Below are 18,278 nucleotides of genomic sequence, written 5' to 3'. Positions count from 1 at the left end.
AGCATCTCCCGGCGGCTCAGGGCTTGATCCCAGGGTCCTGGGATCAAGTGCCGCATCGGGCTCCCTCCTCCACTGGGAGCCTGCTTCTTCCTCTCCCACTCCCCCTGCTTGTGTTCCCTCTCTCACTGGCTGTCTCTCTCTCTCTGTCAAATAAATAAATAAGATTAAAAAAAAAAAAAAACCAAAAGCATAAACCTGTATCACTAATCTTTATCTTTTTTGCAAGATTTAGATATCCAATTAATTCAACCCAGTTTATCATTTGACTTAACAAAACTTCTAAGTTTCAGGTTACCAAAAATTTTGAAAGCTATTTAAAAGTTTTACCTTTTTATTTATTTATTTTTTATTTAAAACCTGCTCGTTCCTAACAATTACCCATAAAAACTCTTATGAGACAAAATTAACCACCATTTGAAGCCATATTTTGCTGAAAAATTAGAGCAAAAATAACATGAACTTATTTGACCCTCTAAAGACGCATCTATCCTAAACTAACAAACTAAAATTAGCTTTAATACAGAATATATTGCACCTGTACCCACTAACAGTCAATCAATTTTTTCTCCACTGTCAATGTTACTTGAGGCAACTGTGGGAAAATTTGAAGGGGCAATTTAAGTCCAAGGTAACCCTTGGGGCCCTTCATGCTAAATTTGGGGGGTGCTTCAGTTTGAACCTCAAAAGGTGGTGGCCCAACAGCTTGAGGTGCTCTTCTTTCCTTGATACTGAGGATAGGAGGAGCAGGAGCCAATGGCATCAGAGGCACAGAGGATGGTGCAGGACCAGGTTATGTAAGCCCCACCCCAGCTGGTGCAAAAACAGGAAGAGGGGGAGATAGAAGCAGAAGAGGTGAGGTGCCACCAGCAAGGCTAGAGGCAGATAAAAGCCCAGGCAGAAGAAAGGGGACTCCTGGTCCTAGAGTTGGTCAGCTCAGACAGAGGAACAGACGCACATTTTCTTTCCACCAACAAAAAGTAAAAATAGATAGTCTGTGTCGGGCAGGAGAAGATAGGGAACCTCCCTGAAACAAAAGGAGTTTCAGCAGCTGGAATATGCCTTTAAGTCCCCATACCAAAGTAGACTGACCACAGACAACTGGCACCAAGAATCATAGCCATTAACCCAGAAACAAATGAGGGAGAAGGCCCCCCATACAATAAGAGTCAGGCAATGTCATCCAGTCCTCTCAAAATAGTATTTCAGATCTGACACATAAAAGAAGCAGCAAAGAGGAGATGAGGAACTCAGGAAAGAGCAAGACGTGTACATGATCTTGGCAGCAACATTTTTACAAGGGAGGGGGCATAGAGAACATGACAGAACACAGGTGACGTGACATTAACAGAAGCAGAAGGGCTTGCAGCAGCTGACCTGATGGGGGATTGAGGAGTAGAGGGTGAGGAGACAGGTGTTCTCAAGCCACCTAAAGGAGTATGGACAGATTGGTGTTTTGGTACAGGGTCACAAAGACCTGACCATATGGGATTTTTGTCCGCTCTTCTTGTCAGACTTCCCGCTAGGCCAACAGTGTTACAAAAGAAGACGACTTGAGTAAGGAAGCATGCGACGTATCAGGGTTCAACTGGTTCCAGTTTCTCAAGATGCATCCCAGGGTAGTGCCGGATGGAACTGAAGATTTAGAGGAAAGAAAGAGTCTCCTGGACTAGAGACGTTCCTGCTGAACCCCAAGAGCATTGCTTTGGGTAGTCTGGGCCCAGGGACATCTCCTGGAACCATCAAACTATCATCCCTGGTGCAGGAGGGCATCCCCAACCTGTCCACCTCTTCAGCCTCGTGTGCCTCCTGAAGACAGAACCCCTGCCCATCCTTCCCGTCAGTCCACGTGAGTTTCCTTGGGAGACAGGAAGTCTCCCCTGCATTGAGACTGCATTTAATCTGGTGAACCAGCAATTTTGGTTTCCTTTTTAGGCATTTTCCCAGGTAGATCAGAAAGGGAGAGTCGAACAGAGGAGAACAGTGACTAAGCAGCTCTCCAGCACAAGGAAGGACAGAGTTGGGAGAGACTCAGGATGAAGAGGGTCACTCAAACTGCTGTTACCTTATCCCTTCATGGTCACCAAAAAGATGTGGCCAGGTGAACTGGGGAGACCCCGGGCCCTGGGGCCATGACCCAGCCAGACCCAAAGGAGTGGCCAAAGGTTCTTGGTCTTGTCATGAGAAGGAATTCAAGGACAGACATTCAGCACAGCACATGGGTAACAGAAGCAGGAAAGTTGATTAAAGTGAAAAGTACACTAGAGATCTGAGCGTGGTCAAGCTCAAGAGAGAGCTGCACATCCAGGGGAACGGGTTTCTATCTTTGACAGTGTTAACTAGGGGGTGAAATGTTTATTATTTGGGGCAGGATGTAGGGTTTGGCATTTTAAAAAAAATCCAAACTGACTCCAATATGTTAGGAGACAGCCCAAGAGGGAATCCTTTGGGACGGAGAAAGCTGATCCCATAGTTAAACCCCAGAAAACCAGGAAAATATGTTAACCAAGAGTCCATTACCAAAATCCCCCTCAGCTTCTGAGCGGCGTCCCATCAGGAATATTGCCGAAGGTTCCTGGGATTCGGAGTGGCAAGAGGCATCCTTCTTCCTGACTGCTCTGACACCCTTGCACTACTTGAGAAGGGACGTAGACCTCCCTTTGCTTCTGCCACTGCATCCTTCGCTACAGTAGGTGCCGGTAGATGGACTGAAATGCCACAAAGATTGAGCCTGTCTCTTTCAATTTTGAAGGAGTAAATATATTTGGTGACCAATAATAATACCCTTTGCAAGCCTCTAGATGTAGTATTAATGGATGAGGTAGCGGTCCTGGCCTTTGTTGGGAAGGGGCAGCTATTTTATATCGTCTTATCCTATATCTAAGCTAGAAGTACCTTTAATCTAGGAGCACGACCAAGAACACCAAATAGCCCATGGATAAGAACAAATGAGAGATATGAAAAAATGAAAGTATGGGACTCCTATTTAATCCAGGCAACTTTCTCATGAGAATTATCCATGATCCAGTCCCAGGGGAGCAGTCTCCTGTTGGGTGAGTGCCCCAACTGGGTAATAGCTCCAACCTGTCCCTTTCTAGAAGCATGTGGTCCAATGTATCTTGGATTCATGCTCATCAAGGGTTCTCACCAGGTTATTGAGAAGGAAATCTTACATGGGAGTCTTAGGATTCACAGCCGTCCTAACCTGTATGACTGTCCCAGTGCCTGAGAAGAATACAGGTATTCAAAGAACAGGTAAAACAGGGGAGAGCCTGATTTCTGAGCCCAACGCCATTATGGTGGCCACTCCGAGCTGGGTGGCGGGAGTTTGTCCTTCTCTGTATTGTAGCCACAGGCAGGAGGTTCTCTACTGAGCACTCAGACAAGGCACATTCTGAAGGGCCATACTGTTCAGGACATATCTGAAAAAGACCAATTAAGAAAGATTGGGGTGGGGGTGTAAAGACTTACCAGGCTGCGCCGAAGCTCGTGGATTCTTTTTGTTGCTGTCCCTGTAGAGGCCCCCCAAAATGATGTGGGGTCAAGTGCAGCAGTCAAGAAAGGACTCGAGACGTTTACGGTGCAACTTAGTAAGTTTATCTAAGTAGCACAGGGACAGGACCTTGGGCAGGAAGAACTGTGCTTTTTGCTGTGTGGGGCTGGTGGTTATATACTTAGTAATCAAGGGAAGGAGGCATTCGGGAAATGTCAGATTACAAGTTTCTTTGAATTTCTTTGAATTTCTACTTGTATAACTACTTTTGCAAGATTCCTCGGGTGCTTAACACACAGTTTGATATTAACTATGGGTGAGATATACATGCAGTCATGAGACCTTTAAAGAGTGTAGCAATGGGCACATACTTGATGCTTATCAAAACTAGGTAGGCTTCAGGTCAGCCTTCTGGGCTAAGGATAAACATTTTCCTGCTTCTGTCCGTCATCAGTTTCACAACCCTACTGAACCGCTTTCAGGTCTCTTGTAAATGATGTTTTATCAGCCTGGGACACTTTGCTCCTTTGTGCCTACCCTTCACCCCTTTCGTTGGCCGACTAACGAAGGTCTCAGGCTTAGCATTTAACCCCAGGGAATTCCTCAGCAGCTTCTTAAACCGAGTCATTACCCTCGTCAGAAAGTAACCAGGCACTGTAAATTGCCGCTCTTCCAGCCTGTGTCCAGGTTTTGAGTGGGTCATACGTAGGTGTTGCAAATGCATCTCTGCTGTATGGCTTAGGGTTTTTCTAGACTGCTGGTACTGTAGGAGACTTGGAGACTAGGGGACTTCTCTAGCAACCTAGCAAGAAGACCATGTATGTAGTTGATACAGTTTTTGGTATCTTTGAGGGCATTTTTGTTGCAGAAAAAACAAATCAGAAATTAATATGCATTTTAGGGGCGCCTGGGTGGCACAGCGGTTAAGCGTCTGCCTTCGGCTCAGGGCGTGATCCCGGCGTTATAGGATCGAGCCCCACGTCAGGCTCCTCTACTATGAGCCTGCTTCTTCCTCTCCCACTACCCCTGCTTGTGTTCCCTCTCTCGCTGGCTGTCTCTATCTCTGTCGAATAAATAAATAAAATCTTTAAAAAAAAAAAAGAAATTAATATGCATTTTAAAATTAATGTTTAATTTATTTGATTTAGAAAATTTTAAAAACCTAGTTCTTCCATAAGTTTTAAAAAATAGTAAATATTATTTCCTAACAGTTTAACAGTGTAGGTATATATTTAAAAGTTTTCAAGGCTCTCTTTCAGTGTTTGCTGAATACTTAGACAACTATTAAATTAAACTTATAATAAAGTGAACCTATTGAAAGTTCCAATTCTGCACACAAACTTAGGAAGATTTCAACTGAAAGTTAAGCCTAATTCAATTTCTCAATTACACACTTCAGATTGGATAGATGAGGCTGTGCTCTAATAAGCAAAATCCTCTCCAACATTCAATTAAATATGCCAGTTCTTAACACAAAAACACTGATAATATGGTTTTGGTTCTCATATCCTAGATCCACTAAATCATTCCAAGGTTGAAAAACTGGTTCCTATTACACAAGACAGCTAACTGAGGTTTCTTATGACCTCAGTAAAAATGGATGCCAGAGAACCTGACAGCTGACAGAGGCCAGATTAGAGGACAAGACTTGAGCCAAGATTTAGCCAAAGATGCCCCTAAAAACCATGTCCTCAAGGAGGGCCTGCCTCCAGACAAGCAGGACAAAATATGTGTTCTTTATGGACAACTCACTACCAAGGAGATGAGCATGCTTAGTTTTCTTCCCAAAATTGCCAGTCAAGTGATTCCTCTGTCCAAGGGCAGAATGAACACAGGAGAAGAGAAAGGCCCAGAGGTCCACTAAATGATTTCCTACCCAGGAAGGAAATATCAGGAATAGGAAAAAGTTCTCATCAAATAGCCCTATCAGCAAAGTCCCTCGAGTCCAAATTACACACATCACCTATGTCTTCCCAACTTCTCAGAGAAGTCTGCACTTTCCACCTGAGTCAATGACTGAGTTGGACTTTGCATGTATTTGGCTTTATGAGATAAGTTTATGTCTTTTTCTATGAGTACTCTTTAATGAAATCCTCAAGTATGGAAGCATTTTTTGGAATAACTCTCAAGAACGTTGAACCTGATGGCATCTTGCATCTTTTCGTGTTCTGAGGATCATAAACTCTTTTAAAATAATACCACACAGAATTGGGTGTCTCTTCAATGACTTTGCCTAACTAGTGGCCACAACTTTGAGGTCTTTCTATAGAAACCTATTACCACTGGGGATTTCAAGGAGATTTTTTTATAAAAGATTTTATTTATTTATTCGACAGAGAGAAAGACAGCCAACGAGAGAGGGAACACAAGCAGGGGGAGTGGGAGAGGAAGAAGAAGGCTCCCAGCAGAGGAACCCGATGCAGGGCTCAATCCCAGGAACCCGGGATCACACCCTGAGCTGAAGGCAGATGCCTAACGACTGAGTCACCCAGGCACCCCAAGGGGATTCTTTTTTTATTAACATATAATATATTATTGGTTTCAGAGGTACAGGTCTGTGATTCATCACTCTTATATAATATCCAATGCTTATTACATCACATACTGTCCCCAGTGTTCATCACCCAGTTACCCCATCCCGCCACCTACCTCCCCTCCAGCAACCCTTAGTTTGTTTCCGATGATTAAGAGTCTCTTATGGTTTGTCTCCCTCTCTGGTTTCCTCTTGTTTCATTTTTTCCTCTCTTCCCCTATGATCCTCCATTTTGTTTCTTAAATTCCACGTATCAGTGAGATCATATGATAATTGTCTTTCTCTGTTTGACTTATTTTGCTTAGCAGAATACCCTCTAGTTCCATCCACGTCATTGCAAATGACAAGATTTCATTTTTTGATGGCTAAGTAATATTCCATTGAATATATACACCACATCTTCTTTATCCATTCATCTGTCAAAGGACATCTGCACTCTTTCCATAGTTTGGCTACTGTGGACATTGCTGCTATAAACATTGGAGTTCAGGTGCCCTTTTAGATCACTACATTTATATCTGCGGGGTAAATACCTAGTAGTGCAATTGCTGGGTTGTAGGGTAGCTCCATTTTCAACTTTTTGAGGAAGGAGTGGCTGCACCAGCTTGCATTCCCACCAACAATGTAGGAGGGTTCTCAAGGGGACTTTATTCTTAGAAATTTGTCATGGCTGACCATAGGTCTGTCTTTACTATTCTCCCCCTTCCATCCCTATTTGAGGCCTCTCATTTTTTCTTTTTTTTAGCAGCTAATAATAGAGAGCTGAAGTAATTGTAGTTTGCTTTTTGTTTTTCTCACAAAACATGAAGTCTAGAAATAAGTAGACTAGGGATGGAAGGGGGGCTCCACACTGTTAGCAAGAAATAGGCACCTTCTTTTCACTCTGCTATCTTCAAGTTTGTCTCATGGTTTCAAGATGCCTACTGGATCTCCAACCATCATATATACTTTCCAAGAAAGAGGAAGCAGATTAGAGCAAAGAATCTACATCTCTAAGCCAAGTCAGCCTTCAGGAAGTCCATCCAAAAACCTCTGCTTACCACTCCTTGGCAACCACTAACTGCAAGAGTGACAAGGAATAAAAGTATAAGTGAGGAAAGAAGATGGGGAGACTGGTAGGCACCACATGGTCTCTGCTATGTGTGGGTGACTATAGAATGCTAAACACCTCCCATTCATAGTATTTTCTACTCTGTGTTGTAGTTGCCTGTTTACTTGGCTGTACGTCCCCTTCACCAGAATGAGGTTGTATGTCTAGCTTGAAAGCACAAAACTACCCCTGTCCTAGCTAGGAAAGCACTGGTTCTAGACTGAGTGGCTCATGGGAAAGGATGAGGTTTTTATGACTGTGAAAAGGGGCATGACTTTGAATGACCTAGATTAAGCTAGCTAATAGCAGTTTCTGAGTAGGTTGGTTTTGAAGGATATATGAGTTGGGTAAATTTTCAAGAGTTAAGAGTGGCCTTTTTAGTGACATTTCTTATTTAATACAGTTACATTTTTCTCTGGCTGAATTTCTCTAGAAAAGATTCATGTTTTCTCATTTTCTCTGCCCTATTTGTAGGTGAAATAAATTATTTCTTTTAAGCCAAAAAAAAGCATATGTAACCCATAATTGGGCCAGTTTACTAAAGCTTCATAGATTAATTAGTCTGTAATGATTTTCATCCCTGAAAAGAGAGCCCAGCCTTCAGATTTTTTTCCATATTAAAATCATGGACCAAGGAGTCTTTCCTTTGGATTCCGAAATAGTCAAGCAGAACAGAACTATCTAGCATAATACTGCCCAATAGAAATATAATGCAACACACAAATGTAAATCACATATGTAATTTTAAATTTTCTGGTAGCCACATTTAAAAAGTAAAAAGAAATAGGTAAAATTAATTTAATAATTTATTTTCTTTAACTTAATATATACAAATTAGTATTTTGTCAAAAGTTCATAAATAACGGATGAAAACCAATGAATCACTGAAGTACTAATTAGTAAAATTTTACTGTATGTGCACCAAAAGTTTGCAAATGGGGGACTCAAACCAAAACATGAAATGGAGCTCAGGGGTATACACAGTGAGAAAACAGTGACTGTTTATTCTTCACAATTAATTGGTTATAGTATTTGAATTTTATCTTTTTTTAAGTATTATAATTTTTTTAAGTGAAAGGGAATTAGTCAGTGGTTACCTCATGTCAACCTTCAGGAATAGTTTAAGTTTTGCTTATTATTTTCAGAGGCATAAGCAAGAAATGACCCAGGTCTAGTTAGCCTTACCAAGTAAGATAAATTAAGCTTTGTTTGTATGACTGAACTGGTTTTGTCTGCTCAGGGAATTTTCAAGGCTGATCTCCACTTGTTTTTGATTTAACAGTTTCAACATAGAATTCATATAAAAATTATTAGTGGACATTTTACATTATTTTTTTGAAATTTTTAAAAAATCCAGTATGTGTTACATTCACAATGCATTCCAATTTGGACTAGTCACAATTCAGATGCTCTCTAGCCACATGTGGCTAGTGGCTCCTATACTGGACAGCACAGACCTGGAGGACTTATACCATCTTAATTCTGTCACTTCTTATCTTGTTGATCTTCTGTCCATCATAAGTCACTTATTCCCTGGAGCCAGGGGGTCTTGGCATTGAGATATGTAACACAGTGGTCTGGAATATGCACATGATGGCTTTGCCTGGTCACTCCTAATTGTTCTAGACTTTTGAAAATTAGATATTGAAGTCTTCAACTATTGTTGTATTGTCTGTTCCTCCTTTCAATTCTGTCAGCTTCTGCTTAATGTATTTGGGAGCTCTATTGTTAGATGCATATATGTATGTAATTGTTATATTTTCTAAATGGATTGACTCCTTTATCATTATAAAATGTCCTTCTTTGTCTCTAGTAGCAATTTTTGTCTTAAGGATTATTTTGTCTGATACTAGTATTGCCACTTCGGCTTTCTTTTGGTTGCTGTTTGCATGGTATCTTTTCCACCATTTTACTTTCAACCTATTTGTGTCTTGGAACCTAAAGTGTGTCTCTGTAGACACCATATGGTTGGAACATGTATTTTTTTTAATCCATACTACCAATCTCTACCTTTTAATTGGAATTTTTAATCCATTTACTTTTTTTTTTTTAAAGATTTTATTTATTTGACAGAGATAGAGACGGCCAGCGAGAGAGGGAACACAAGCAGGGGGAGTGGGAGAGGAAGAAGCAGGCTCTCAGCAGAGGAGCCTGATGTGGGGCTCGATCCCATAACGCCGGGATCACGCCCTGAGCCGAAGGCAGACGCTTAAACCGCTGTGCCACCCAGGCGCCCCAACTTTTAATGTAATTACTGATAAGGCAGGATTTATGTTTGCCGTTTTGTTATTTGTTTTCTATATGTCTTATGTCTTTTTTCTTCCTATATTTCCTCTATTGCTGTCCATTAAATTTGTGGGGGCAATTAACTATGTTTTCTTTTTTTTAGATTTTATTTATTCATTTTAGAGAGAGAGTGTGTGTGCATGTGAGCAGGGGGTGGGAAAGGAAGGGGGGAGTGAATCTCAAGCAGATTCCATGCCCAGCATGGAACCCAATGCACAGCTCAATCCCATGACACCAAGATCATGACAAGCTGAAACCAAGAGTCAGATGCCCAACCAACTGAACCACCCAGGCACCCCTGACTATGTATTTTCTAGTCTCCATTTTAATTCTCTTGTCATTTCTTTGACTAATATTTGTCTGAATTATTTTCTTAATGGTTGCTTTGGAAAATGATATTTAACATCTTAATTTATAACAATTTATCTACTTCAGATTAATGCTATTTATTTATTTATTTATTTATTTATTTATTTATTTAATTTATTTTTAAGTAGGCTCCATGCCCACCATGAGCCCAGCACCAGGCTTGAATTCATGACCCTGAGATCAAGACTTGAGCTGAGATCAAGAGTTGGACACCCAACTGACTGAGCCACCCAGGTGCCCCCAGATTAACACCAATTTAATTTCAGTAGCATGCAAAATCTTTGTTTCTGTATAGCTCCATTTCCTCCCCCCTTTTTCTACCCTTATAAAGAAAACACTTGTTTCCTTTATTCATGACTGTATGCCACTCTCAATACTTCACTTTTGACACCAGATGTGTGGGGATTCTCCACACATCAAGGAATTTTCCACCTTTCTGGTGGACACTGACTAGGTGTTGTACAATTCAACTCAATTCTGACACTCTCTACCTAGAGATGGCGTTAGATCCCACACAGGTTGAGAGCTCAGTTATGCAGGACTGCCCCCCCATTCAAGTCCAAGCTGTCACCTGTCCCTCTGACTGGCTATAAATTGTGGGTTCCCACTACCCCCTCCTCAGATTTCATTAATTATCTAGAGCACCTCACAGAACTCAGAACAGTTTACTTACTAGATTACTGGTTTATTACAAAGGTTAAAGGATAGGAATGAGCAGCCAGATGAAGCCATGTATCAGGTGAGGTCCAAAAGGGTCTCAAGCATAAGAGCTTCTATCCCCATGGACTTTGGGAAGCAGCCCCCTCCCCGCATATGGATGTATGTATTCTTATTCACCAGCCCAGAAGCTCTCTTAATCCTCTTGACCATTGGTGACTGAACTCAATCTCCAGCCTCATCCCCACTCTCCAGAAGCTGGGGGTTGGGAGTGGGTCTGGAGGAGTGGAAGTGTGGGCTAGTCTCAGGTGCTTTCCTAAAGTCACATTATTGGGGCACCTGTGTGGCTCAGTTAGGCGTCCAACTCTTGATTTCAGCTCAGGTCATGATCTCAGGGTTGTGAGATTGAGATGCACACTGGGGTCCTCCCTCAGCATATAGCCTGCTTGGGATTCTCTCTCTCCCTCTTCCTCTGCCCCTCCCCCAACTTGTTCCCTCCCTTTCTAAGAAAAACCAAACCAAACCAAAACAAAACAAAACAAAAACCAAAGTCACATTATTAACACAAACTCAGGTGTGGTTGAAAGGGGCTTGCTATGAATAACAAAAGACACCTTTATGCTCTTATCACTCAGGAAATTTCAAGGGTTTTTAAAACCAAAAAAATCACAATTTCACATCCCTCTTTTGTGATGTTATTGTCATACAAATTACATCTTTTATTTTGTATGCCCATCAATACAGATTTATAATGATTCCTTTGTACAGTTGTCTTTTAAATCAGACAAGAGGAGGAAAAAGAGTTACAAACAAGAAATACCTTTATGCTTTTTAAAAATCTTTACTTTTTTAGTTACCTTCACCAGTGTTCTTTATTTCTTCATGTGGATTCAAGTTACTGTCTAGTGTCCTTTCATTTCAGCCTAAAGGACACCCTTTAGTATTTCTAGAAAGGCAGGTTAGGTTGCTAGTGGCGAAAACCCAATTCAAATCAGCTCAAGGGGGAAAAAGCATTGGGAGGCTCACATACCCCAAAAGCTCAGGAATACCAGGTCTTCGGGAATGGCTGAATATAGGAAATGCTCTCTCTTGCTTGTAGGTCTGTGCTGGGCTGGCACACCCCCAGAGAGCCACCTCACAGCTGGCTCACTCCTCCAGTTAGCAATGCCGGCATGAAGAGCTCATCACTATGCAGATAGCCCCAGAAGAGGTTCTAGGTCACACTCATGGGTCCAAGGAGCCCTCCCAGATCAAATGGACAGAGTGGGGGAAGAGTGGGTCTCCAAAGAAATACAGAGATTACCCAGAAAAGGAGGCTTGGGTAGAATATAAGTAAAAACTAAAGATGTCCACTAGGTCAGCTTTAGGAGATATTTCAGCTTTATTAAGTTGTTCTCTTGACAAAAGCCACTTCTATACAAGGCAGACTTTAGACTTGGAAACCCAATGTTAAATAGCTGTATTAAAAAAAAAAAAGAGAGAGGGGTGCCTGGGTGGCTCAGTTGGTTGGGTGTCTGACTCTTGATTTCAACTCAGGTCATGGTCTCAGGGTTGGAGTCTGCTCAAGATTCTCTCCATCTCCCTCTTCTATTCCCTGCCCCCCAAACTGCTCACGCATGCATACATGCTCTCTCTCTCTCTAAAATAAATGAATAAATCAAAAGAAAGAGAGAAAGGGAGAAAGAAAAGAGAAGAAAAGAAAAGAAAGAAAAAGAAAAGGAAGGAAGGAAGAAAAAGAAAGAAATACCTGAGGTTTCCAGAGTGCTCCAAGCTTTTCTCAACTCCGTATTTTGATGCATTGTGCTACTCCTTTCAGGAATTTACTCCCCAGGTGCCTGGGTGGCTCAGTCAGTTAAGTGTCTGCCTTTGGCTCATGTTATGATCCCAGGGTGCTGGGACTGAGTCCCATATTGGGCTTCCTGCTCAGCAGGGAGTCTCGTTCTCCCTCTCCCTCTGCCTACTGCTCCGCCTGCTTATGTGCTCACTCTCTCTAGCTCTCTCTCTCGGTGTCAAATAAATAAATCTTAAAAAAAATTTAAAAAAAAAAAAAAAAAAAAGGAATTTACTCCCCAACTCTCCTCCCTCCCCTCAACTGGTGCATTCCGAATTGTCCTTCATCACAATTGTCCCTATTTGTCTCATCTCCTCTGGGAGGACTTCATCGTCTCCAAAGCTGGGTTAGGCTTACCCACTGAAACTGCTTTAAAATTCTCTCTTCATTCCATCATGGCCTTTATACTCTGCTGTAATTGCTGGCTTCTTGAAGTTATAGGATGTACCTTGTTCACCATCATATACCCAGTAAGCAGCATATTCTTTTTTTTTTTAAAGATTTTATTTATTTATTTATTTATTTAGTTAGTTAGTTAGTTAGTTAATTTGTCAGAGAGAGAGAAAGCACAAGCAGGAGAAGCAGGCTCCTCACTGAGTGAGGAGACCAATGTGGGACTTGATCCCAGGACCCTGGGATCATGACCTGAGCCAAAGGCAGACACTTAACTGACTGAGCCACCCAGGTGTCCCCAGTAAGTAGCATATTCTGTCACATTCTGGGTCATCAGTGTATAGTTATTGAATCAATAAGTCATGACTAATTAAAAAAACAAAACAAAACACCTGCATTTTTAATTTGAGGCCTGGCAATTTTTTCCCTTGCCTGAGATGTTATAAATTCTTACTAATGTAATATAGTAAATCAATCAAGTACTTTAGCTAAAGTATGAAAAGAACTTCTGCAAAGTCTAATTTGAATCTCAAATATGTGATATATTTTCTGAGGATAAAAAATGTATTTTGAGTTTTAATAAAGGGCATTATAAACACCCATAAGCAATGCCCTATTCTCCAGTTGCTACAAGTTGTACTATCTATTATTTTAAGCTTATCCATAATTCATTAAGGGGTAATGCAGTAATAATTTGTTATAGTTTTTTATTTTCTTTATCCAGATATGTAGTAGACACTAAAACTGGATAGCCAAAAGATTTAAGAACTTTGTCTGATCCAATACTGAACCCTGCAACACAGGTGCAGGGAACCCACAAAAACAGGTTACTTATTTTTATGTCCTCAGTGTAGGGTACAAGCAACAGTGTTGAGTATTCCTTCCATGTGATGTGGGTCTAATCACGTATTCACTGCCTTGGGATAAAAGTCCAAGATCATGCTCTGTATTTTCTTAACTATTTCGGATTTGCCTCCTGTTTAAGTAGCTTTTCTCCTGGGATTATTGCTGAGATTTTCTTCAGAATACTGCCAATAGAATTTTTTATTTTAATTCTAGTGTACTTTACATACAGTGTTATATTAAGTTCAGGAGTACAATACAGTGATTCAACAAGTTTATACATCATTCAGTGCTCAACATGATAAATGTATCTTAATCCCCTTCATCCATTTCACCCATGCCCTATCCACTTCCCCTCTGGGAACCATCTGTTTGTTCTCTCTAGCTAAGAGTTTGTTTTTTGGTTGGTTTCTTCCGCCCCCTCCTTGTTCATTTGTTTTGTTTCTTAAATCTCACATATGAGTGAAATCGTATGGTGTTTGTTTTCTCTGACTGACTTATTTTGCTCAGCATTATACTCCCTAGATCCGTTCATTTTGTTGCAAACGCCAAGATTTCATTCTTTCTTATGGTTGAGTAATATTTGTGTGTGTGTGTGTGTGTGTGTGTGTGTGTACCACATCTTTATCTATTCGTGTATTGATGAACACTTGGGCTGCTTCCATAATTTGGCTATTGATTAGTATTTTTGTATTTTTTAGGTAAATACCCTATAGTATGATTACTGGATTGTAGGGCAGATCTATTTTTAACTTTTTGAGGAACGTCCATACCGTCTTCCACAGTGGCTGTACCAGTTTGCATTTCTACCAACAGTGCACAGGTTCCTTTTCTTCCACCTCTTTGCCAACACCTGTTGTATCCTGAGTTTTTTATTTTAGTCATTCTGACAGGTGTGAGGTAATACCTCCCTGTAGTTTTCATTTGCATTTCACTGACGATTAGTGACGTTGAGCATCTTTTCATGCCTGGATGCCCTCTTTAGAGAAACGTCTGTTCATTTCTTCTATTTTTTAATTGCATTATTTGCTTTTTGAATGTTGAGTTATATAAATTTTTATATATTTTAGATACAAAACCTTTGTTGGATATTTCATTGGCAAGTATCAAGTGCGTTTATCATTTCATTAATTGAACCCTTTTTCTCTACTTTGTTATTCCTTATCTCTGTGTTAAGGGTCTCACTCATGTCTTCCCCTCTTTCCTCCAGTCCAGTGAGTATCCTTATTTATTATTGTTATTATTTTTCGAGAGACAGAGACAGAGACAGAGTGTGAGAGCACACATGAGATTGGAGGTGGGTGGAAGGGCAGAGGGAGAGAGAGAATCTTAAGCAGGTTTCACATCCAGCAAGGAGCCCAATGCAGGCCTCGATCTCACAAGGCTGAGATCATGACTTGAGCTGAGATCAAGGGTCGGACGCTTAACCGATTGAGACACCCAGACACCGCGAGTGAGTATCCTTGTGATCACTTTAAATTCTCTATCAGGCTCGTTACTTATATCTGTTTCACTTAGATCTCTGGCTATGGCCTTGTCCTGTTCTTTCATTTGGGATAAATTTCACTCATGGTGGCCTCTTTCTACATATATTTTATACTTTTGGGGGGTAAACTTGTGTTTAACAGGGCTCTGCCCTTTCTAGGAGAACTGAGCTGTGGATATATACTTTCTGGGAGGATTTTTTTTTTCAAGTCTGCAGCTGCTCCAGGGTGTAACCAACCCAGAAATCTTTGATGTGAATTTCTAGATTTATAGGTGTAAGCATAAATTGGTGACAGAATTTGAACTCCAGAGCAGCATGAAGACAGGCTCATGGTCATGAACACTCAAGGAGACATTTGCCCCATCCAGATCAACACAGACAGTTGTTCTTTTGTCCTTTGTTCTCCTATTGTCAGAGGGAGAATTTTTTCCAGTCCTCTGTTTTTTTTGGACTACACCCTTTCAAGAGTCACAGCTTCCTGGGAGGTAGGAGAGGGCCTCCAGTCTATAACCTATTTTTTGAAGGCCGATGCCTTGTCTTCTGTCTTCTTGCTCATTAAAACACGAGTCTTTTGTTTGAGATCACCTAATACTTAAGGGCAGGGATGACAACAGTGCCAGTGTGGCTTTTAGCTTCAGCTTTTAGCTTCAGGTTTTTCCTTCTATTTTTTTTTCTTAAGATTTATTTGTTTATATATAGAGAGAGCAGGGGATGGGGCAGAGGGAGAGAGAAAGAGAATCCTGAAGCAGACTCCCCAAAGAGTGTGGAGCCCAACACAGGGCTTGATCCCAGGACCCCAAGATCATGACCTGAGCTGAAATCAAGAACTAGCTGCTTAACTGACTGAGCCACCCAGGTGCCCCTGATTTTCTTTTTTCTTTTTTAAGAATTATTTATTTATTTGAGAGAGAGAGAGAGCATGCATGCACATGTGAATGGGGGAGGAGTAGAGGGAGAGAATCTTCAAGCAGACTCCCTGCTGATAGAGGAGCCTGATGTGGGGCTTGAACTCATGACCCATAATATCAGGACATGAGCTGAAACCAAGAGTCAGACCCTTAACTGACTGAACCACCCAGGTGCCCCTTTTCTTTTTTTAAACTACGGGCTTTTCTTAATTTTTTTTACAAGTGCAGGTATACATTTAACAAACAAACAAACAACACATTGGTTATGTTCTATCAGCATTTCTTGTTATTTTTTATTTGGAATTTTTTTCCAGGAAGCTAAATGCTGGATATAGAAGCCTTAACAGTTACTTTTTTTTTTAATTGTTTTCTTTATTAACATATAATGTACTATTTGTTACAGGGGTACAGGTCTGTCATTCATCAGTCTTACACAATACACAGCGCTCACCACACCACAACACACACCCTTCCCAATGTCCATCACCCAGCCGCCCCATCCCTCCCATCCCCTCTACACAACAGCAACCCTCAGTTTGTTTCCTACAATTAAGAGTCTCTTATGGTTTCTTTCCCTCTCTGGTTTGTTTTTCTTTCATTTTTTTTCCTCTCTTCTCCTATGATCCTCTGCCTTGTTTCTCAAATTCTACAAGATGATAACTGTCTTTCTCTGACTTATTTCGCTCAGCATAATACCCTCTAGTTCCATCAGCATTCTTGCAAATGGCAAGATTTCATTTTTTGATGGCTGAGTAATATTCCCTTGTATGTATATACCACATCTTCTTTATCCATTCATCTGTTGATGAACATCTGGGGTCTTTCCATAGTTTGGCTATTGTAGACATTGCTGCTATAAACATTGGGGTGCAGGTGCTCCTTCGGATCACTACATTTGTATCTTTGGGGTAAATGGCCAGTAGTGAAATTGTGGATTGTAGAGTAGCTTATTTTCAACTTTTTGAGGAACCTCCATACTGTTTTCCAGAGTGGCTGTACCAGCTTGCATTCAAACCAACAGTGTAGGAAGGTTCCCCTTTCTCCACATCCTCTCCAACATCTGTCGTTTGTTAATTTTCGCCATTCTGACTGGTGTGAGGTGGTATCTCATTGTGGTTTCGATTTGTATTTCCCTGATGCCAAGTTTTATTGAGTACTTTTTCATGTATCTGTTGGCCATTTGGATGTCTTCTTTGCAGGAATCTCTGTTCATGTCTTCTGCCCATTTCTTGACTGGATTATTTGTTCCTTGGGTGTTGAGTTTGATAAGTTTTTTATAGATTTTGAATACTAGCCCTTAAACTGATCTGTCATTTGCAAATATCTTCTCCCATTCTGTCAGTTGTCTTTTGGTTTTGTTGACTGTTTGTGTTGCTGCACAAAAGTCCCAATAGTTGATTTTTCTCCTTGCTTTCCTTGGAGATGAGTCTAGCAAGAAGTTCTTGGCTGAGGTCAAAGAGGTTGCTGGCTGTGTTCTCCTTGAGGATTTTCATGGATTCCTCACATTTAGGTCTTTCATCCACTTTGAGTCTATTTTTGTGTATGGTATAAGGAAATCAACCAGCTTCATTCCTCTGCATGTGGCTGTCCAATTTTCCCAACACCATTTGTTGAAGAGACTGTCTTTTTTTCCATTGCATATTCTTTCCTGCTTTGTTCCCATGTTAGGGGCATAAATATTTACAACTGTTAGATCTTCCTGTTGGGTAGACCCTTTAAGTATGATATAGTGTCCTTCCTCATCTCTTATTACAGTCTTTGGTTTGAAATCTAATCTGTCTGATATAAAGATTGCCACCCCCACTTTCTTTTGATGTCCATTAGCATAATAAATGGTTTTCCACCCCCTCACTTTAGATCTGGACATGTCTTTGGGTCTAAAATGAGTGTCTTGAAGACAGCATATCAATACGTCTTGCTTTTTTTTTTTTAAGATTTTATTTATTCTTTTGACAGAGAGAGAGACAGAAAGAGCACAAGGAGGAGGAGAGGCAGAGGGAGAGGGAGAAACAGGCTCCCCGCTAAGCAGGGAGCCCGATGCAGGCTCGATCCTAGGACCCTGGGATCTTGACCTGAGCCAAAGGCAGATGCCCAACCAACTGAGCCACCCAGGTGCCAATGGGTCTTGCTTTTTGATCCAATCTGATATCTTATGTCTTCTGATTGGGGCTTAGCCCATTTACATTCAGGGTAACTATTGAAAGATATGAATTCAGTGCCATTGTATTGCCTATAAAATAACTGTTACTGTATATTGTCTCTGTTCCTTTCTGGTCTATGTTACTTTGGGGTTCTCTCTTTGCTTATAGGACCCTTTCAATATTTCTTGTAAGGCTGGTTTGAGGATCACAAATCCTTTTAGTTTCTCTTTGGTCTGGAAGCTTTTTATCAC

The 18,278-nt window shown here is 41.0% G+C and overlaps 1 long non-coding RNA gene across 3 annotated transcripts in view; it reads left to right on the top strand.

Moving 5' to 3' along the window:
* Positions 1–18,278, top strand: part of LOC109489365 — a 39,136-nt gene that overhangs the window by 10,573 nt on the left and 10,285 nt on the right. For all 3 annotated transcript variants that reach the window (XR_004620410.1, XR_002142336.2, XR_002142335.2), the window contains exon 2: positions 1,512–1,846. This is a non-coding gene — a long non-coding RNA (uncharacterized LOC109489365). The remainder of the gene's footprint in view (positions 1–1,511; positions 1,847–18,278) is intronic.

The sequence above is a fragment of the Ailuropoda melanoleuca genome, chromosome 14 (assembly GCF_002007445.2).
Source record: "Ailuropoda melanoleuca isolate Jingjing chromosome 14, ASM200744v2, whole genome shotgun sequence".
NCBI classification, from domain to species: Eukaryota; Metazoa; Chordata; class Mammalia; order Carnivora; family Ursidae; genus Ailuropoda; species Ailuropoda melanoleuca.
The sequence above is the reverse complement of the archived record's forward strand: the minus strand, read 5'-3'. Positions and strand labels throughout refer to the sequence as shown.